Raw genomic sequence first — 23166 nt, 5'->3', positions numbered from 1 at the left:
TTGGTGGCAGCCCACACCCCCAGCCAGACTCATTATCACCCAGAGTAAAGAGGTGCTAACAAGCCAGCAATAAGTCCTCACACAGTCACCATAATGACTTCATTAACAACCTAAGATGGATCACAAGACTCGCCTCCAGGTGATGTATTAATGTGAATCTGATGACACCACACTGTGGTAAGAGTTTAGCAGACAATGAAGCTACCCATGTGGCCTGTATACTATTGTTCAGTGAACAATGGCCTGATGCACAGAAGCACAATGCCCTTGAACATGAAAGGGAGTCAGCAGAACCAAGGCTGGATCATGTTGATATATAAATGCAATACGCTAATTGTTTTATTGAACATCTATAGATCAAAAGAAGGTTGGTCAAAATATTGATTTTATGTGAAGCGTCTAGACTAATATTGTATCTATACAGAAAGTGGCTGCTCCCATTGTTCCCATCATAACTGGATGTTCGGAGGAATGAACATGATTAAATAGCCATGCAATCATGCTCAACATGCTCAAAGAATCTGTAAATACAAAGCTGAAGAAAATGTTATTTGAGTTAAGCAATGTCATACCTATTCTTTAAAACTGAAATTTTCCCGTCTTCTACAGCACAATGATCAGATTCAGTTATAATATTTTAAAAAATCATATATTTTTATAAATATCAAATTGTTACCGACAGGCATAGATACACTGACTGAATAATGCTATGTTTTCTGATGAACATGTTTATGATATAACCTTGGCCTTGAATGGAGGTCATCCAAATTCAAAGATCAGATCAGGATCCCGCCCTAGATGGAAGTCAAAAGTCAAAAGTTTATCAGAAATACTCAAACATTTATGGTGACAAGCTGCCCTTCAATGATAGCCAATCAGATGCCAGGAAACACCCGGTAGTGAGTGAGTGAGTGAGTGAGTGAGTGAGTGAGTGAGTGAGTGAGTGAGTGAGTGAGTGAGTGAGTGAGTGAGTGAGTGAGTGAGTGAGTGAGTGAGTGAGTGAGTGAGTGAGTGAGTGAGTGAGTGAGTGAGTGAGTGAGTGAGTGAGTGAGTGAGTGAGTGAGTGAGTGAGTGAGTGAGTGAGTGAGTGAGTGAGTGAGTGAGTGAGTGAGTGAGTGAGTGAGTGAGTGAGTGAGTGAGTGAGTGAGTGAGTGAGTGAGTGAGTGAGTGAGTGAGTGAGTGAGTGAGTGAGTGAGTGAGTGAGTGAGTGAGTGAGTGAGTGAGTGAGTGAGTGAGTGAGTGAGTGAGTGAGTGAGTGAGTGAGTGAGTGAGTGAGTGAGTGAGTGAGTGAGTGAGTGAGTGAGTGAGTGAGTGAGTGAGTGAGTGAGTGAGTGAGTGAGTGAGTTGGGTTTAACGCCACTTTTAAAAATATTCCAGTTATATCACAGCCTGTCAGCTTAATGTGGGAGGAAAGCCCGAAGTGATGCAGGTCTTAGATGTTTACCACTTTGGTAAAACCCACGAGCACGGGTACAGTGCTGACAGACATAATAGGGGAGACCTGGGATTCGAATCCACAAGGGGCGGTCGGGTAGCCTAGTGGTTAAAGCGTTCGCTCTCGTCACGGCGAAGACCTGTGTTCGATTCCCGACATGGGTACAATGTGTGAAGCCCGTTTCTGGTGTCCCCCGCCGTGATATTGCTGGAATATTGCTAAAAGCGGTGTAAAACCATACTCACTCACTCACTCGAATCCACAATCATAGGTTTCTGGCATGCCCAAGGGACGCATTACTCTGCACAGCGAATTGCGGCGCCTTAGACTACTGGGCCACCCGTGCCCCCTCCAGGAAACTCTGATTGGGCTATATAGTTGGGGTATTAAGTCAGAGTGAGTGAGTTTGTTTTCCAAGCCACTTTGAACAGTATTTCAATTATCTGACAACGTGTCAGCTTGATGTGGGAGGTGAGCCCGAAGCAATGAAGATCTTAGTTTATTACTGCTTTGGTGAAACCCACAATAGGGAATAGTGCTGACAAACCAAGAAACATTATCAGGTCGAAATGGCATTCAAAACCATGTTCATAGGTTTCTGGCACAAATAACATGAATAAGGGATGCAACTCTGCACAGCAAATTCTGGTGCCTTAGATGACTGGGCCACCTGTTCGCCTCATTAAGTAAGAAGTCTCTTTATCACATGGAGAAATCAAGAGAGGCCAAAGCCACAGCCAACACATTAAACAGCCCTCTTTCTTGGGAGACTTAACATAAATGTTATTTGAAAAGAATCTTCTCTTCAGAAGCCACAATACACAGAGCGAAGACACGATGTGAAGATGGTGATAGCCATCTTAGGTTCAAATGTCTTTTAAGTCATCTTCACTCAATCTAAACTTTGTCCTCAGTCAACAATGCTACCAAAATAAGTTCGTCTTCACAGAGACTGCTGTGTCAAACGTGTTGAAGCAATAAATGGAAGTTTGTTACCGTAACATATCCCTAGAGATCCTTCGACCAGAACATTGATTTCATGAATGTCGCCCTCCAACATCAAGCTGACCAGGTTACACTGCCAGTCAATGCTGAAAACATTACACTTCCTCAGCCCCACTGTACTCCCTCGATGGCCAACTGCCTGATTCCATCAAGACGAGGACAGAGGATGATCATCTGACACATGCACCCGGGAAGCTGAATCTGTGGTTTGTTTCTATATTTGTTTTATATTTTGTTTGTTGTTTAATGCCGCACTTAGCATTATTCCAGCATTATGACAGCGATCTGTAAATAATCGAGTCTGGACCAGACAATCCAGTGATTGAGATCATGAGCATTGACCCACGCAATTGGGATACGATGACATGCATCAACCAAGTCAGCGAATCTGACCACCCGATCCCGTTAGTGGCCTCTTTCGACAAGCATAGTCACCTTTTACAGCAAGCATGGGTTGCTGTAAACCTATTCTAATCTTGATCTTCATGGGTCCCATATTTGTCCAGGTATGAACAAAAAGGGCACTAATTAACATTACAATGTTAAGGAACAGCTACAACATTCTTGCGTTCAAAATTCACATTCTAAACAATATTCTTACTATGAGTTTGGTTGATCACTACTTTAAATAGTAAATCAGTTGTATAAGGGAGTGTCAGTCAAATGTATGGGGCAATCCCACAGTGATCCAGGTTTTAGATGTTTACTGCTATGGTGAAACCAGCTTTCAGTTCACTCTACATAAGCAGCCCTCATCCACAACCACCATCCATCTCCCGCTGTGAAACCTCACATGTCCATTTTGTTTTGTTTGTTTGTTGCTGAATGCCGTACACAGTAATATTCTAGCTGTATGGCAGCCTATAAATATGAGTCTGGTCCAGAGTGAGTGAGTGAGTGAGTGAGTTGGGTTTAATGCCGATTTTAACAGTATTCCAGTTATATCACGGCGTGTCAGCTTAATGGGGGAGGAAAGCCCGAAGTGATGCAGGTCCCAGACATTTACCACTTCGGTGAAACCCACGAGCACGGGTATGGTGCTGACAAACCTAGAAACATAATCTGGGCAAACCGGGATTCAAACCAACAATCATAGGTTTCTGGCGTGCCCAAGGGACGCAACTCTGCACAGCAAATCGCGGCACCTTAGATGACTGGGCCACCCGAGCCCCAGAGTCTGGTCCAGACAATCCAGTGACTGATACTTTATGCCATGGTCCATGCTTCCAACCAAGTCATCAAGCCGGACCACCGGATCCTTTGGTCACTTCTTACAACAATGATATTGCTGGGGACCACTTCTAATCCTGAATCCCCAAAGCTAGGACCATTTCACGAACTGCCACCTGAAAGTGCCATCAACAACTGCCTGGCAATCTCTCAGCCTTCAGCTTCAGTTGGGCAGTGAGGAAGATAAGACCTTTGAACAATCATTACCAGTAATACCTTCATTGTTGAGTTATCCCAATGTAATGACAGCGTGCATGATTCGCAGCCGACACCACATGCTCAGCAACCACCCCGAAGCCTGTTGCCGTGCAGAGAGCACTAACAGTGACACAAACACCAGTAAATCTCAACATGGGTCAAACAAAGTTCATGGTGAAGCCAAGAACAAAATCCTTTTTCTATTCAACACAAGTGTGTATTCTGTCTGTCATGGATGCAAATTAACCTAAAACAATTATTTGCCCGAATAGTGATAACATAAAAGGACACCCTCCAGTCTGACTGAAATGATATTAGCCTTCGGGATACCTTCAACATTAGACACAATTACCCAGGCTAGTGGGTAGTGCATCCCTGATAATGATCTCATTGAAAGTCTAGTGTTGCAACTATCTAGTCTGTGTAACTTATGTATCATCTCATGTCTAGCCTTGTGCAACTACTTATCAGCCTTCCAAATTCACTTTAGTCCTCTAGCCAAAGGCTACTAAATTGTGCTGAGGTTGGTTGGTTGGTTTGTTGCCTAACGCAGCAGTCAGCAATATTCCAGCTATATGACGGCGGTCTGTAAATAGTCGAGTCTGGACCAGACAATCAAGTGATTAATATCATGAGCATCGATCCACACAATTGGGATTGATGACATGCATCAACCAGTCAGTGAGCCTGACCACGCGATCCTGTTAGTTGCCTCTTACGACAAGCATAGTCGCCTTTAACGGCAAGCATGGGTTGCTGAAGACCTATTCTACCCCGGATCTTCACGGGTCTGTGCTGAGGACAAATAGAAACCAATGATAGTAGTCCTCCTTGACTAGTAGCATATAAGGCCTATATTTCATAATGCTTCAATTTGCTATAAATTGGGGGTGAATAAAACTGATAGAAAAAGTCAACATGGTAAACATTTTTGTCTTGTTCATGTAGAACTAGCTACAAACTCAGTGAGGTTTAGTGAAATAAGGTTGACACATGTTCAGGAAAACATATTTCTAAAGATGCTTTATGACATCATTAGAGCCTTTTCATATCAATTCTTAGCAATTCTGATCCAAGGTCAGACATGTCTCCACATGACCAACTCCATAAGCTGGTTGCCAAGGTAATGATGTCATCTATGGGATGACTCTACCCTCTGCGACCTGTGTAACATTACTAACAATAGGTGTATCCTCACAACATCTCACACAACTTACAAAGCCTTAAAATAACTTTCTAAACAGCTGCTTTCAACAACCAGTTTCATGCTCCTGCAATTTAAGCACTGAGGTTATGCCCAACACAACATCAAGAAGAAGTCATGTGAAAATCAGTACCCATGTAGCCGCTTGTATTACTCCAAACATGTTGAGGTGATCGATAAGGTTTTGAAGATCAAGGAAGTTGATTTCAGTGACGATATATATCATGCATACACATGCAAGTCATAATTACCCTACTGGGGCGTAAAAAATGGAGCAACATATCAAAGCAATTCATCAAACCCATTAGTCAACAATTTTAACTACTGTATAACGGGGCTGGTAGATTCAGCCTCAACAAATTCAAGGCTTTTTTAAGGCATTTTTAGTCAAATACAACGCAAATAAATAACACAAACAAGATGCAAACAGTCAGTGCCGTGACATAATATAAAGGGAAGTAACTCATCCTGGATCGCAATTACATTCATTTAAATGGTAGGACACTCGAACTTCCAGTCATAATGCAAATGAAGTTTAAATTACTCGTTATCATGAAGCATTACTGCATACATTTCGTATGCAAATAATAAAAAGAATTTGCTGTGTAGTTAGGGTTAAGACTTTCAAGGCAAATGCCAATTTAAGGCTATTCGAGACTCTAAATCAGTGTAATACATCACCATCGTTGTTCTGTGATCATGTCTATGTGTGACAACTCTTTTTAACTCCCTTATTTCCTCAAATGTCATTTGGAAGCTGTAGCATCAGTGAAGACAGGGTTGAGTCTAAAACTTCTATCAATGTGACACTTCAGAACAAGTACCAAGCAAGGTGTCACTCTTCACAAAAATACAATTTTTTTCAGGATCCGAGTGGAAATGTTGTCCATGTTATTTGCAACAGTGTCTTGTGCTTTCTAGCGATGGAACAAGGCAAGATCCACACAATACACATTCTGTACCCCAAAATTCCGTGAAGATTCCGGGGTAGAAAAGGTCTTCAGCAACCCATGCTTGCCGTAAAAGGTGACTATGCTTGTCGTAAAAGGCGACTAACCGGATCAGGTGATCAGTCTCACTGACTTTGTTGATACATGTCATCGGTCCCAATTGCTTGGATCGATGCTCATGATATCAATCGCTGGATTGTTTGGTCATGATTCGATTATTTACAGACTGCCGTCATATAGCTGGAATATTGCTGAGTGCGGCATCAAACAACAAACCAACAAACCAACGGTAGCCAAAATTAAAATTTTGTGTCTACTTGTCCAAACTAATATCATCATTTTCTTTTGATGTTAATGCTATTTTAGAAGTTTAGCAGCTGAGCTTACCACTCCAAACAGAAAGTTACTAGACTCAGGCTTCAGACAAGTGGCTAAAGTTGCAGACTGAATACACATTGCAACACATCTGGGTCATGAAAACTACGAACCATGTTCAAGTTGGAGTGACAACAGATAGAAGTATTGCAGTAAATAATACATGCTGATCTTCAATACTTCCACGGGTGGTGGGGGTAGACTAGTGGTTAAGTGTTCGCTCATCACGCTGAAGACCTGGGTTCGATGGGTACAATGTGTGAAGCCCATTTCTGGTGCCTTGATATTACTAAAACATTGCTAAAAGTGGCATAAAAACAATACTCACTCACTCAACACTTCCAGCTACAGTGTTCAGAATGAATGGGTCCTAACAAACCAAGGACCATAATCAGGGATCGAACCCATGATCATCAGATCCTGGTATGGCAAAGGGGAACAACTGTGCACAAAACTGCTGATGTAGAGGTCACACATATAATCACCTTCCTGATAACCACAGTAACACATTATGCATGGCCTCCATCAGCTATTAATCTAACTGAGCTATAAAGACTGCTAAGTGTCAAATCACTCAATGTTTCTTGATCATAAATTCATTCAAGACAAGCTCCTATTGCAGGAAATAACATGTTAGATTAATCTCATGATTACCTTGATTTGAATATCATTTCCTTCAATATGAAAGCAATAGGACTGAAATTGTTCAAATCAGTGTTAACCCTCACACTGAGGCTTTGAAAAATATGCTGGTGGGTGATAAACATTAATCTGGACCATATTTTTAATACAAACTTAATGCTGACAAAAAAGCATTAACTGCAAGATCGATGAGCATTGAACACATGGCAAAATATTCAGATATGTTTTTTAAGAAAAACATTCTTAAATGTCATATTTGTTTCATATTTCTGTTGACCTAACCATCTAGATGTTTCAGATAAAAATCCTTCAATAATGAATCCTGACCTAATGATTACTCTTATTCTTTTTTTAAAGATATTTTGTGCTTGTCCAGTGTTTTTTGTCGGAATGATCTGTTGGATATGTGAAATTGTTTTGTTTGTCAACCCTGTGTCTTCATCTCAAATTAATCTACAGGAGCATGTCGATGCAGGTCTTACCTGTTCCTGGAATCAGTAGAAGTCCTGCCTCACACACAATATAGGTAATTCCAAATCTGAAAACAAACAACAAGGTATCAATAACAAGCTAATGTAGTCAGGGGAAAGTAAGAGCTCCAAGTCCCAGCAAGTTGTGACAACCTGGAACAGTGTTGGAATCTGAGACTGCAAACTGAGATCTGCCCCGTGAACTGAAATGGCAGCATCCTTCCTTTAAAGACCTGGAAAATTCATCTTCAACAAAATGAGTAGCAACCCAAGTTTGATAAGAACATGAAGCAGCTCATAAGTATTAATGCCAGCGAGGTAACTTTTGTAATCCTAATAATACATCAGCTGCCTTATGCCCATGCCCCCAAACCCTGCGAAACTCATCTCCAAACTCCCAGCTCAAACACCAACCTTATACAGACTAAAGCTAATCTCCAATCTCCCAGCTCAAACACCCACCTTATACAGACCAAAGCTAATCTCCAAACTCCCAGCTCAAACACCCACCTTATACAGACTAAAGCTAATCTCCAATCTCCCAGCTCAAACACCCACCTTATACAGACCAAAGCTAATCTCCAAACTCCCAGCTCAAACACCCACCTTATACAGACCAAAGCTAATCTCCAAACTCCCAGCTCAAACACCCACCTTATACAGACCAAAGCCAATCTCCTAATTCCCAGCTCAAACACTCACCTTATAAAGGCCTAAACTACTCCAAACTCCCAGCTCAAACAAACACCTTATACAAACCAAAGCCAATCTCCAAACTCCCAGCTCAAACAAACACCTTATACAAACCAAAGCCAATCTCCAAACTCCCAGCTCAAACAAACACCTTATACAGACCAAAGCTAATCTCCAAACTCCCAGCTCAAACACCCACCTTATACAGACCAAAGCTAATCTCCAAACTCCCAGCTCAAACACCCACCTTATACAGACCAAAGCCAATCTCCAAATTCCCAGCTCAAACACTCACCTTATAAAGGCCTAAACTACTCCAAACTCCCAGCTCAAACAAACACCTTATACAAACCAAAGCCAATCTCCAAACTCCCAGCTCAAACACCCACTATATACAGACCCAAACATTCTCCAAATGATTCTATCCAAAGTCAACTGAAGCTTAAGAGTACATGGTTCAGAAGATGACATAACAATCCAAACATACAGAGTACTACATGACATCTACTTTACAAATTCTACTTCTTTCCTCACAAAACCTGTAAATTATTCATTCTGTCAGCTTTGATCAAACAGATCTATACACAATTCAAAATTCATTTTGTAAATTCCACTTTTGGCATCAAGGCTAAAATGATGAAAACCTATACATTTTCTAGCAAGAGAAACAAATACAAGTAGAATATTATTCCCATTGCCACGGTCAGACTCTGACGTCCAGGGATGAAGTGGACATAACCCTGAATACTAAGCAGTGGATTCATCCCACATCATTGTCCCACAAGTCCTTAAATATTCAAATCTTCTCAATCAATTGTTCGTGAAAAATGTGTAAGGTTCAATGGAAAAAGTGCTTTTTCAAAACAGGCTTATAAATATTCTATTGGACGAGCATAACAAGATTAGAATATTTCAGTGGACAAAGGAAATTGTTGGAAACCTTGGTGAAATAATAATCTTTTCAATATCTGTGGACATACCATGTCTGATGCTATATTTGTGTAAATAGAAACAAAACTAACCAACGTTCTCATCACCACAAAAACAACATCAGAATGAGAAAATTATACTTTCAGTAGATCAATATGGCACAAAATATCATTTGAATCCCACCAGTATAATTTAACAATCACCATTATCATGTACCAAACAATAAATGTCGAAGGAACCCTTTGCAGAAATTACATTCCACACTCTAAGATTCCAATGAATACTGAATTATCTGCCCTTACAATTCCAGAAGAACCTTTCCCCATCATAAAACATCAGGACAAAACGAGTCTGCTGCTCTGAACATTAGAGGTATTTCCTGCTTCACGTCATTTCGGACACATCTTACACTACATAAATACCTTTCTTACACAAAGTGACAGTATGATCAATACTGTATCTAAATTAGCCCCTACTTTATCATTAAATCACATTTGCAAGAATGTATGCTTTCATTTGACTGTGACTGTTGTGTGGAAGATCTCACCTCTTGGTGCGACGCTAATTGCATGAATGGTCCATCTGCCATGCTATACAAGACCCCAATCACCATCTGCAGCACCATCATTCTTTATAATCCACAAATGCAATTTTGTACAATTCACTCATTTATCAGAACCCTAACTGCAATTTCACCATTTCCCAATGATCACTAAAGGTCATATCAGATTGCTGTACTGGAATGGCGATTCCTCAATCCACCGGAAGAAATTAACCCTTGGCCCTAGAAGCAATCAATAACCATATTGTAACGGTATTCCAATTGAGAGCAGAAGGCAGGAACATTCCGTGAACATGGCCACAGTGACTTCACTAGCAGTTTGGTCCCATGTGAAGTCTCAGCGGCATGTTATCGGAGTTCCTGATTATGGACCCAAATCTGCGTATTCAAAGACGTATCCACCGGGATTTGGTACTTATTCACTCCAGTTCCTGTGAGGCAAGTCCTGAGGGGGGTAGATACTGGCTTCTATTAATGATACATATCCATGCATATTTACCACCTTTCTGATTGTTGTCGCTGGTCATTTAGCTGATTGAGCTGGGTCATGAGTTGGCATAAGGTTAACAATTGTGAATATACAGCAAGGCGGAAGGAAGTGTTGGTCTTGAGCTTAAAGCTACCAGGAACAAACTCCAGTGTTAATCTGGCTCTGAACGTATTATGTTGAAAACGTACTGCATCAGCCTGTGACATAACCTGACCCTTGACCTTACATTTGTTGAATGTGTACTTACCTACGTTTGTTCAATTTCTAGATCCCTACAATTTTTGTACAAATCACTCATTTATCAGAACCCTAACTGCATTTCCCAATGATAACTGAAGGTCATATCAGATTTCTGTACGGGAATGGCGATTCCTCAATCCACCGGAAGAGTGAGTGAGTGAGTGAGTGAGTGAGTGAGTGAGTGAGTGAGTGAGTGAGTGAGTGAGTGAGTGAGTGAGTGAGTGAGTGAGTTGGGTTTAACGCCACTTTTAACAGTATTCCAGTTATATCACAGTGTGTCAGCCCGGAGTGATGGAGGTCTCAGACGTTTACCACTTCAGTGAAACCCACGAGCACGGGTATGGTGCTGACAAACCTAAAAACCGGGATTCGAACCCACAATCACAGGTTTCTGGCGTGCCCGAGGGATGTAACTGCACAGCAAATCGCGGCGCCTTAGACGACTGGGCCACCCGTGCCACCCGGAAAACATTAACCCTTGGCCCGAGAAGGTTCTAGATCCCTACATTTGTTGAATGTGTACATACCTTGAATGTGTAATTGGACATTGCTCATAATATCAATCACTGGTTTGTCTGGCTAAGACTTGATTATTTAGGCCATCATTATGAAACTGTCTTGTTGGTTTCGGGCAACCCGACCCGATGGTCTGACATTTGGTAGGTAGGAACTTCTTTATTTTTTAACTGCTTGAACTTCAAATATTAACAACAAAACCATCATAAACCTAAATCAAAACGATTTGAGCTGGGGGGAATTTCATCGGGATGGCAGCTTGCCAATTTTATTCAGAGCTTACAGGCTGCCATGATTTAGCAGAAACATTCAGAGTGCAGCACCAAACAACCAAACAAAGCAAATCACAAGATAAGACATTTAATGTGGGTTGAATGCATGTTTCACATTGTATGTTCAGTGCAAAGCCGACATTAATCTTCACAGAACAATTCAAGCAAGCAAACCCTGCTGCTCCATGATCTGCATGCTGGATCTGAGACACAGCAAGGCCTGTATGACAATGGACATGGATCACAACCCACGCAATCATCACCCGATGGCTTGGCTGGTCTAGACATGATTCTTCTGTCATGCTGTAGTGATAAGCAGTGTTGGAATTACCCATGAAAGTCAAGGGGACCTTGTCTAACCCTGATGTTAATAGTGGACTATTTAGGGAATCCCTAGATACCAAAGGAGCAAACCTCAAGGACCCCATGAACCTTCTTAATATTGACGTCAGGGTATGCCTGCAATATTTCTGCAATGACAGCATAAAAATCCCCTCTCATTCCTAATTTCAAAATACTTCAATGTATTTTTGCTCTCTAAAAAACATATTTGACAATCATTTGGCGAATTCTCCACTTCTTAACCTTACTTTTATGCAGGTTTTGCCACACAAAATGTTGCATCCTAAATACTCAACTAAAGAATGGACACCAATAAAACAAGTCCACCTGGATGCAAAACACTGTGGATGTTGGAATGACTGACACTAAGTAGCTGAAGCATGTATGGCAGCTGTATCTAATAGTTCAGATAAAAAGTACAATCAATGTTATGACGGTCCATGTCAGACTTCCTTCTGTGAACCACTAAGTTTTACTTCATGAAGGAAATCCCAATCAATAGTAAGTATAAGCATGACACCGACTTTGTATCTTATTTGCTGATGGTGCAGTAGGATCACAGCTTCACTATCAGGGCCTCCTAATAATATGGAGTCCCCAGGGCTTGCAAATACGTAGATGAAGGGAAATCCCATGTCCACAATAATCAGGGTGCCAACCTCTTTTGGTACACCGGATGCCGAACCCTGTTGCGTGGTATTCTGGATGCTGCAGTGCAGTTCACTGGATGGTACGCAGATGCCAACATTTCAATGTTAAAACATAGTTTGTATTTCTTATCTTGCAAAGAGTGACAATCAATAAACTATGTAGGCCTAATTAAGCCAATGACCACGCATGGACAGGCATTCTCTGTGAAATTCCAGTCTAATTTCCTTGTACCAGCTGTGTACACTGAGGTGACTCAAGAGTTCTTAAAATGGATGCCAAGACAAATTAGTTGGCATGTGCCAGATGCCTTGTCACCCTCAACAAGCAAGGGTATGTCACTATGAGGGCCGTCAGCCTATACATGCATAGTTTTGTTTGTTTGTTGTTTTACGCCACACTCAGCAATATTCCAGCTATATGACAGCGGTCTGTAAATAATCGAGTCTGGACCAGACAATCCAGTGATTGATATCATGAGCATCGATCCACAAATTGGGATTCGATTGACATGCATCAACCAAGTCAGCGAGCCTGACCACCCGAGCCTGATCCTGTTAGTCGCCTTTTACGACAAGCTTCGTCGCAGCTCATATCTTAACATTCAGCATGTCATCATTGTACTGATAATACCCCAGAACTGACAGACTATATGAGCACAGCTAGGGTTCACTTTGCACACTGATGCATCATGAAAGCTTGGCCTGTTTGAACAGCCATGACAAATACAGGCGTTATTTGTGTCACAGAAAGCAAGACATGTGAACAACCAACAACATAACTTCCCAATTTGTCTGCATTATGTAATTCCCCCATCAGCGTGTCTGGAGACATGACAGTGTGACCTGCTGTGACACTGCCCTACGTATATGCACACTTACATGAATGGCTGCAGGTGATCGGGGTTGACCGGGACAACCATACACAAAGTCACATAAGACACCACAGAGACTGCAGCCAGGTAGACAGCCATATAAACATGGACACTTTAAACTCAACCTTGGGTAGGTCGGGCAATTGCTTAGTGTAAAATGTTATAGTGAACACTTTCAACAAGATCTTGGGTGTGTGTAAATAACTGCTCTTGCACAACATAACTTGAAATCTTAATATCTAACTATACTGTCAGCGTATTCAAAATTTGAACTTAGCTGAATTATTATTCCCAAATCAAGTTAACAATACCCTAATATATAAGATATCTTAAGCTTAGTAAGCACAACAATTTCCAAGCAATGACATAACGACCAATGTTAACAATGACACATAAGTACAAAGGTGGTAGCCCTGGTTCACACCAACTTGTGAAGGCAGAAAAGATCCCAAATATATCCCAAACACTCGACACTCAATACGTTGAGGAGTGGTGGCGTAGCCTAGTGGTTGAAGCGTTTGATCGTTACGCCGAAGACCTAGGTTCCAGTCCCCACATGGGAACAATGCATGAAGCCCATTTCTGTTGTCCCCCACTGTGAAATTGCTGGAATATTGCTAAAAGCAGCATAAAACCATACTCACTCACTACATGATATGTTGAGTCTATAAATACCTCCCTTCTTAAATAAAGTGTTCTAAAAAAATCCCTGTCCTGCCACAACACAGCCCATATAGCACAGGACAACAGTTGCTTTTCACTATGTGATTACATCAATAAAAATGTTTAAAGGGTAGAACTAGAACTACAAACAGACACAGGCATCTGTTGATTGACACTAGGGATCATGTGAGAGATCACATCTGTATGCCTCAGTCATCAACACAGGTACGATTTCATTCAGTTTTACCACCTGCACCAGGTGCAACCAAGTAAATTTATCAGGTTGCACAACCAAAAAAATGGCTGCACCAGTTTATCATAAATTGAAAGACTGTATTTTCAGTTATTTTTAATATCAAATAAATTCAAAGAGAACATAAACTTGAGAATGTGCTCCAGTATTTTGTTTTGGGTAAATCTGTACATGGCTTTTCACATCATCAATATATAGTAAAGTCCCACCTCAAAAAGAAGTTTCAAAGTGTCTGATGTGATTGTAACCTCATGAGTGACTGTCCAAGTGGGAAGGGTGAAGAATTAGTTTTACAGGCTCACTGCATTCAGCCAACTGTTTATTTCAATAATTTCATAAACTTTTGTTTCCTAGATTTAAAAAGATTTGCAGCCAAATCTAAAAGAATTCCGTTTTCCCCTTTTTTCAATTATAACTGCTGTGGTGGGAAGTGTTACCTGCACTGGGTGCATCTTGGCAATAAAAGTTACCTGCACAAGCAATGTTTTAATTGAATTTGAGCAGCTTGGATATAGTGAAATCGATATATTAGATAAATCGATATATTAGATAATTCATTGAAAGTGGGAGACACACCAGCAACCAGCCTATGGATACACCACCAGGCATGTCACACATTGTGTCCATCCAACTGTAATTTCCTTTCGACTCTGATGATAAGCATGGGGAACAGGAATCTACTCTGACTCTCCATGGGCTGTAAGGAATGTAACTCCGCTGTTTGTGTGTAGGGTACATACATACATTAACAGGGGGATATTTATCTCACTTTCCTGTGTTAGCTGTACAGATTAATCACTGGAGGAAATATGTCAAGAATCTTAGTAAAGAACATAGTTTTGACATACTGAAACAACAGCGTACTTGACCGATTCAACACTGTCCCATATCTGGATGTACTCTGCAGCTCCCCTACTGCTACTGGACTGGACTGAATGACACTGCGGCCTGCTCTACCAGTGGTTCAGCTTAATCAGATTAACGGGGGCATAGGTGTCCCAGTCGTCTAAGGCGCTGTGATTCACTGTGTAGAGTTGCGTCCCTGGAGCACGCCAGAAACCTATGATTGTGGGTTCAAATCCTGGTTCGCCCCAATTATGTTTCTAGGTTTGTCAACACCATACCTATGCTCATGGGCTTCACCTAAGTGGTAAACGTCTGAGACCTGCATCACTTCCGGCTTTCCTCCCACATTAAGCTGACACGTTGCGATATAACTAGAATACTGTTAAAAGTGGCGTTAAACCCAACTCACTCACTCGCTCACTCATCAGATTAACCTCTTCCATTCAAGGAAACTATGGTATTCTAACATACAGGCTGTAGGATCCCCTACATCAGGAAACAGGTGATGACACAGCTTGAGTATCCTCATAAATCTTCACATCACTTCCCGACATGACAGCCATATTAGCTCTCAGAAATATTTGTTCTTTCTATCCATTGCTTAAGAGTGATACATCCACTACATACTTTGTAATTTTGTTTAAGATTTCACTGTTTTCACCCAGCAGTGAATGGGTACCCGGTAGGATGAAGATGATCATGTAAAGTTTACATTGTAAACCCTTGCATCTTGCACCTCACAGGATTTCAGACTCCCCATAAGCTGTGAATGCAAACTGAATGCACACTGATCTGTCCAGGGTTAACATGGAGTGGAACGTTATGATTCATAAGTCACCTGTTATTATTCCCCAGTGAAGAACCGGCTTAGAATCAGTCTTCAGCAATCAAAGCTTATCTCCCCCTGTGAAGATCTGGGTTAGAATTGGTCTTCAGCAACACATGCTCGTCGTAAGGGGAGAAGAGACTCGCTGACTTGCTTGAAACATGTCATTGTATCCCAGTTGCATAGATCGATGTTCATGATGTCAATCACTGGATTGTCTGGTCCAGATTCAATTATGTACAGACCAGCAGCTTATGGTTGGAATATTGCTGTGTGAGATGTTAAACAACAAAAGAACCTATTATTATTATTATTATTATTATTATCATTGGATGCAAACTATGAGTAAGACATAAATCTGACACAGAAAGAAGTGTGCATGAAACGGAATGCAATATTCCCAACACAGCCCATTCCAGTGTCCATTACATCCCCAGTTGTTCCCCGCGTCACAGCCCCTCCACAGGTTATCCGCTAGGAGCGCTGTATATTGCCCTGCTTGCCATGCCTCAGCGGCCATAATGTACATTAGACCACAAGATATTACTTTCATCACTCTCAATCCATCACATACAGTTTTATAGCCATAATATTTTGCTGCTAAATCCTCCGAGCATAACTGTAACGAAAGGATTTCACAGTTGCCAACAAACTGCGAGGATATGAGAAGAATCGGCAAAGAATGAGGCAAAGAACTCTCCGGGGAGAAACGTCGAGCGTCTATCAATGCACGGCATTGGTCGATGCCAATGTAATGTTGACAGACTGTGCCCTTCAAGAAATTTCGGCTTAATAAGATTTCTCACTCATACTCATTGTCAGGAAATAACTGTTTATTCTGGCTCCAGATCGAAATCTTTTGTTTTCCTAAACCCTGAATAATTCCAATTTGAAATGCATTGCAGTCTCACTTGAGAAGAACACCAGCACATGTAGACAGGGTGTTGCAGATCGTGGGAGAAGCTTCCACTTGCTGCATGTCAAGGTGGTGATATCTGTAGGAATTATGTATGATTTGGGTTCTGTTTGTCTAGCAAGAATATGTTTATCATGTGTATACAGGAAGGTGGCATACAGACTGCAATATGTATCTTCCTTGTTGCACAAACATCGCAAGGAAACACTTCAAATGCTTTCAACATAATAAAAATATATCGTCAAGGGTAAACATGTTCTTGTAATTTTCAACGTGTGATTGTTGAACAAATTTGAAAACCCAAATTTAAACAAGCTATTTTTTCAAATAAAAGACAAATTTCACAAAATTGTTTCCTAATGATCTTCCTTGATAGTTTTTTCAAAGGAAACAACAATTACTGTACTCAACACCATTGGATAAGAAAAAAAGTTCATTAAATGCATTTAGGTTTTAACATAACAGTTTTGAAAATGTGTCAAATACATTTTTCATCTTTTTGGGACAGAATCTACAAGTGAATGTTTTCCTCCAATGACTCATCAATACCTTCATTCAATTGATTGAAATGTTTTGACAGCTCTACAAAGCTTGCTGGGAAATTTGTGTTGAGGAATGAATGTGTGGTGACCTCAAGGTCACCTATAATTCGGGCAGCATCCTCTCTGATCGCAAGTGATTACGCCGGACTGACATGGAGAGCATGAAATTGATGGGCGGAGTACAAACACGATAACTTCTTCATTTTCATGTCCAACTTATGAGGAAGAAATTCTATTATTTGCTTGTATGGCCTATAATGTTTTATCTTCATTTGCCAATGATTATCAATAGTTTATCTAATTTTGAATTATAACTTCTGTGAGTCCATGATTCGAGGTGCAACTCTATTGATCCTGGTTGCTGCAGAGTGCTCCTTACTTCATTAACTGCAGAAACACATGACAAATTACTGGGATGTTTGCTCAAGGTTCAACGAACAACGTCGGTAGAGAAAATACTTCCAATACAACGTGACAGTTTCTTCATAATGCAGAGCTCCAGATAAGCTTTTGTGTTGTGGGTATTTTACCTATGCATTTTAAAATCATTGGGTATCAGTAATTCTATCTGGGTATTCAAATTTCTGTTACCCACTAGTTTTTACACATGTGGGTATTTTAGTTAAATATTTAAAAACACTCATCATCTAGTCCCTGCAAACTGGTGTCGTGTGGGTTCGAGAGCTTTAAAGGACTCAAAAATACCACAATACTTCCACAAGAAAGTGTGATGGCAAATGATCATGATGTAACTGTCATCGTGGAGTTTGGCAAAGTTGATGGAATACCCGTTTATAATTTCAAAATAAGTTGCTGATTTGCACAATATTTTGATGATACGCACAAGTTTTATTTTTGTAGCATATCTGTAATTTTCTTTGGGTATTTGATACACTTGGATTTTATTTTACTGGGTATTTCTGCAATTCTGATGCCTATTTCACGCAGATACGCAGCTCATCTGGAGCTCTGATAATGCAAAAGTTCTGCTTATGTTGACGTTTACATAAAACTGCTGAATGTACAGTACGGACTGATATCTTGCATTAAACTGGTCTCCTATGACCTGAAGTCTCTGAGGACATTGTGGGTGAGTGAGAGAATGCTGTTTTATGCAACAGTCTCGTGAGTGAGTCAGACCGGGCACCAGTGGTGGTCACCCGTGAAGATCCGGGGTAGAATAGGCCTTCAGCAACCCATTCTTGCCGTAAAAGGCAACTATGCTTGTCGTAAGAGGTGACTAATGGGATTGGGTGGTCAGACTCATTGACTTGGTTGATGCAAGTCATCGTATTCCAATTGAGTAGATCGATGCTCATGATGTCAGTCACTGAATTGTCTGGTCCAGACTCGATTATTTACAGAATGCTGCCATATAGCTGTAATATTGCTGAATGCGGCGTTAAACAAACAAACAAACAAACAAACAAACAAACAAACCCGTGCAAACAAACCCGTGGTGGGCAGTGTAAACAATGATCTAACGTCAGGGTACAGTGTCAGACACAGACCGGTCACACAAGGTCAACCTATCTTCATTTACTGTTTGTTTGTTTGTTTGTTGTTTGTTGTTTAACGCAGCATTCAGCAATATTCTAGCCATATGATAGCAGTCTGTATATAATCAGTCAGGACCAGACAATCCAGTGATGGACATTATGAGCATCGATCAACACAAGCCTGACCACCCGATCCTGTTAGTGGCCTCTTATGACAAGCATAGTCGCCTTCTTTGGCAAGCATAGGTTGATCAGGACCTAGTCGAACCCAGATGTTCACGGGTTCCTTCATTTACTGAGCTAAAAAAACAAGCAAAGATGCTCAGAACCTGAGTGGGTTGTGTGGAAGCCACTTTGAACAATATTCCATTTATATCACGGCAGCACAGCTGGATGTGTGAGGAAATTCCAAAGTGTTGGAGGCCTTAAACATTTGGTTAGCCTACGAGCACTGGTGTGGTACCGTCAAACCAATGATCATAACCAAGGCCAAACACATAGTGACCCAATCTTCATCACAGTGGGCTCTTGTGACAAGGATGGGTTCTGGGTACCTATTTCAACCAATTATCATCCAAAACCCAACCTATTCTCAAAATATTATCCATAAATTCATTTATTCCATATATCATTAAAAAATATATCTAATATATCATCAACTAACATTAATTCTTTCAGCAAGAATTGAACCTGGGCTTTTGGTGTCACATCAAACACTTTGACTTACATCCCTCACTTCCTGGAGACAAAAACTTGCAGACCAAGGCAAGACTTAGTTGGTAAGGTGAGCTAACAGAAAGCTGCAGAATGGCGGCAGAACAATAGTGGGGGACCGGTGCCGACTCAGACATGTGACTCATGTCCCTTCGTCTGCCTGTGTCAAATAGGCTGCCGCTTCAAGTAATTGCTGCATTTACCGTCATACAACCTACAATTTAGCCTCCACAGATCATTGTTTATTCTAGTCTCTCACGCTGGATCCAACTCAGGGATTTTGAATTTTGACGTCAAGGATAAACAGTAATTATATGTCTTGTTAGAATCCTGGGACATGTGTAATGTGTTCTCGGACAAATGGCAATGGAGAATTTATGTCTTTATAATGACATACTTTGTTGATTTGTTGATTTGACATCGAAATAGTCTGATAAGGCTGAATGCATGAAGACAAAATAAGAATGTAGCAAAAAAAAAGAAAATATGTAATTGTTTGTAGACACAGAGGTATAAAGTTTTTTACAGCTGTCACATGATATATGAGTTTGATGATTAGGTGCATGTTTATTGACAAACATTTCACTACAACAAACATCATAAGATTATCTGTAGGGAGTGTTATAATTACTTCTGTTGAACCATTTTCTTTGATCTAAAAACAGGCATACAAAATAGACACCAAGGTTTAAAATGATATATTTCTTTAGAACCTTTACAAATATCGCTGAAACAAATCTGACCCAACAGTCCCACTCCACAAATTACATCTCAAAACAACATAAAAAAAATAAATAAATTAGAAATATGATAATTGGGGGATTATGGAATTTAACATGCATGTACACATATATATGTATGTTGGGGGGTGGGGGAAGTTGAATGGGAAAGGGGAGGTCAAGCGTTGGGGAGTTGGATGGGGAGTTGGGGAGGGGTAAGGAGTTGTATGTTAAGGGGGTGGGGCACGGGGCAGTTGGGTGAAGGAAAAAGGCACTGGGATGGTAAAGGGGGTTTGGGGGGTAAGGAGTTGTATGTTAAAGGGGTGGGGCACGGGGCAGTTGGGTGGTGAAGGAAAAAGGCACTACCAGGTTGGGGGGGGGGGTGAAGGTAGTTGGATAGATTATAATATTAACATATTAACATGATGTGTAGTGTTCAACATTCACACTAACATTTCATCCTATTCCCAGACAACTACTTAAACTTGATAAACCTAACTGGTTCTCAGGAAAACACACAGACAATATGATATCATACTTCCAAATAATAATACTTACCCAAAAATAATCCACAACTGCACCAAGTCTGGACAACACAGTATGATCAAATGTATTCCCAAAAAGACTAGCTTCCACGGCTACTAGGATCTGTACAGCAAAAGTCAGGTAATCCGTAGCAAGGATTAGGAACAAGCCCCAACCCACATATTACCCAATTCCTCAACTCTGAATCCCGAAACACAATATCCTCCAGGCTAGGAAAGCCTACCATGTAGATAGAAATCAATGATCTGATACACGCTTGTAGACACCCAGGTGCTTGCCCTAAGGGACAACAAGATGTATTGTCTCTCAATGACTTTACAACTAGGCCGGACCCCGTTTAATCAACCTGTCCTTACCAGACAAGTCTTCAAAGGACAGCCAGCCAGAAGTCACTGGTAGTCAGTCGTGCTGAAGTTTCAGACATAGCAAGAAGCTCATGGTAATTTGGCATTGTTCTATTCAATGATATTCATCTTCAAAAAGAACTAGCTTGCCATAAAGAAACGGCTTCTGTATGGGCCAGCCAATGCTGGCTCTTCTGGAGACGACTGGGAGATTGTAACTCCCTAATCCCGCCCCTAATTTCCACCCCGGGAGAAAAGATGTATTGTTGGCCAAATAGCCAGTGATTAGCAAGTCCAGACGGAGCTTGGTGGACTTAATGAAGCGCTTATGAGCCCCGAGTTCACACTGCTAATCACCGAGTGTTGGTCCCTCACTGGCCGTAATGTCTGAATTGAGTACATAGGGCGGGGGATGGATTAGGTTTTTATGGGACAATGGATTAGAGCAAGGGGGACAACAGGATTATGACAGTATATCTAGCTGAGCTTGGGGTTTTGCTATTTTGAAAGGTGACTATCAAACGCTGTGATTAAGTAAATGATAAATGACTTGCTGTTAGTACTATATGATATGAGGATTATAAAAACTGAAAAAGAACCCTTTGTGTCGGTCAAACACTGTAATTAAGTTAAATATTAAATGACCTGCTGTTATTAGAACTATGAAATATGAGTATTCTACAAACTGAATCTGTTCTAATAAAACTTACTGTATTATTAACCTATTAATAACGTGTGTATTACTTGTTGAAGCTATATGAGTCATGGATTTCATTGTCATATTCAAACATTATTCTGTGACTAAGAAAATTTTGTACTGACGTCTGTGGCATTAATAAAAAATATATTTAATGTGGATTTCGAAAAACAGAAAGATCTGTCCATTTATTAATATCAAGAAATTCATAGATGGAATGCAATTACCGGAAAGTTATGATTAAAATATGGAGATTAAATGCAATTTTTAGAAAAGAACAAGGGATAAAAAAGTGTCTGGACAGATACAAGCAACCAATAGCTGTTTCAATGCATCTGATTATCAGAATTTTAAAAACCAAGTAGACATCTAACTATCACACTTCTAAAATGATTCAGCCGCAGCACAAGCCAATATGCTAGATTTACTAACTCTTCCACGCTTCATATTTAGGTCCACAACAGAATTGATCCAAACACTCACATATATCTATATGTTAATTTGTCTGCTTTCAATTTCCACAGTACCAATATTTTGGCCTGTCAAAGCATGGTAAATTACTGAGAATTTGAGATTTCAATTTTTAATAAAAATATGCAAGATGGATTGCGCCTTGACAATCTAAGATACTGCACAATGTCACATCGACGCAGACCATGTAATTCACCATCACAGAATTAATTTAATTTCTTTTAATATGAGCTCGTTTCCATGTCTCGACCACGGAAGGCGGTCAAAGGTGATGAATATTCACAAAATTCAATTTTCTCTCCCACGGCGCGAGGTTAGGATCACAATTACTCGGTCCCAGCAGACGTCAAGGAGAAGTGATAAACAAGGTGATCGCAGCAAGGTAAATGGCTCCACCAATACTCCGACCAGCGTTTCCACAGAATTGACCAAGAAGAACCAGAACATGGCTGCTCCAGCTGACAAGCAGTTATGGAAATGCGTTCATCTTGATCGGGAAACTAATCCGTTCACCAAAAGCTTGCACGCCTTCAAAGACTGCTGTTAATAAATCTGCCTCTCTTGTGACTTAAGCGAGAACGCGATGCTGGTTGCTGATGTTGTTCAGAGAAGGCCTGATCTGTCTGTGTTGTGCAGAGACGACGACTTCATGACAGATCAGAACACAAGGGGAATATTCATATTTTTATTGGGAAGCTTTGAAAAAATGAAAACCCCATTATCTTCAGCTTCAAAGGCCATAGATTTTGATTATTCCCACCAAAGCGGTTTTTACATGGTGGTTTATTGGTTGTCCAGCTTGGAATAAATAAATTACTTGTGTGTTATTTTTCCACCTTAGGGATGCAACTGAATTGTACATCACTGGGTTTTCACATCTCTAGAAGGCTCATAAACTTTTTGAAACTGAAAGGTCACTGAATCCATCTTGGTCTGTACTGACTGCCGACTCATCTTGCTGTATGGAGCCTGGTGTACAGATCCTGTAGTGTGTAGGCAGCCTTTGTATGGCGCCTACTGTATGGAGCCTGCTGTACAGATCCTGTAGTGTGTA

The 23166-nt window shown here is 40.7% G+C and overlaps 1 protein-coding gene across 5 annotated transcripts in view; it reads right to left on the bottom strand.

Moving 5' to 3' along the window:
• LOC124114804 overlaps positions 1-23166 on the bottom strand; it is a 112592-nt gene that overhangs the window by 33518 nt on the left and 55908 nt on the right. For 3 of the 5 annotated variants that reach the window (XM_046475567.2, XM_046475566.2, XM_046475576.2), the window contains one exon: positions 7522-7577. The gene's annotated coding sequence lies outside the window, so the exon portion shown is untranslated. Of the gene's footprint in view, positions 1-7521; positions 7578-13083; positions 13211-20612; positions 20938-23166 lie in introns of those variants that run through there. The other 2 variants (XM_046475570.2, XM_046475569.2) reach the window with 2 other exon arrangements.

Source organism: Haliotis rufescens, unplaced genomic scaffold (assembly GCF_023055435.1).
Source record: "Haliotis rufescens isolate VD_foot unplaced genomic scaffold, xgHalRufe1.0.p SCAF_2, whole genome shotgun sequence".
Classification (NCBI taxonomy): Eukaryota; Metazoa; Mollusca; class Gastropoda; order Lepetellida; family Haliotidae; genus Haliotis; species Haliotis rufescens.
The sequence above is the reverse complement of the archived record's forward strand: the minus strand, read 5'-3'. Positions and strand labels throughout refer to the sequence as shown.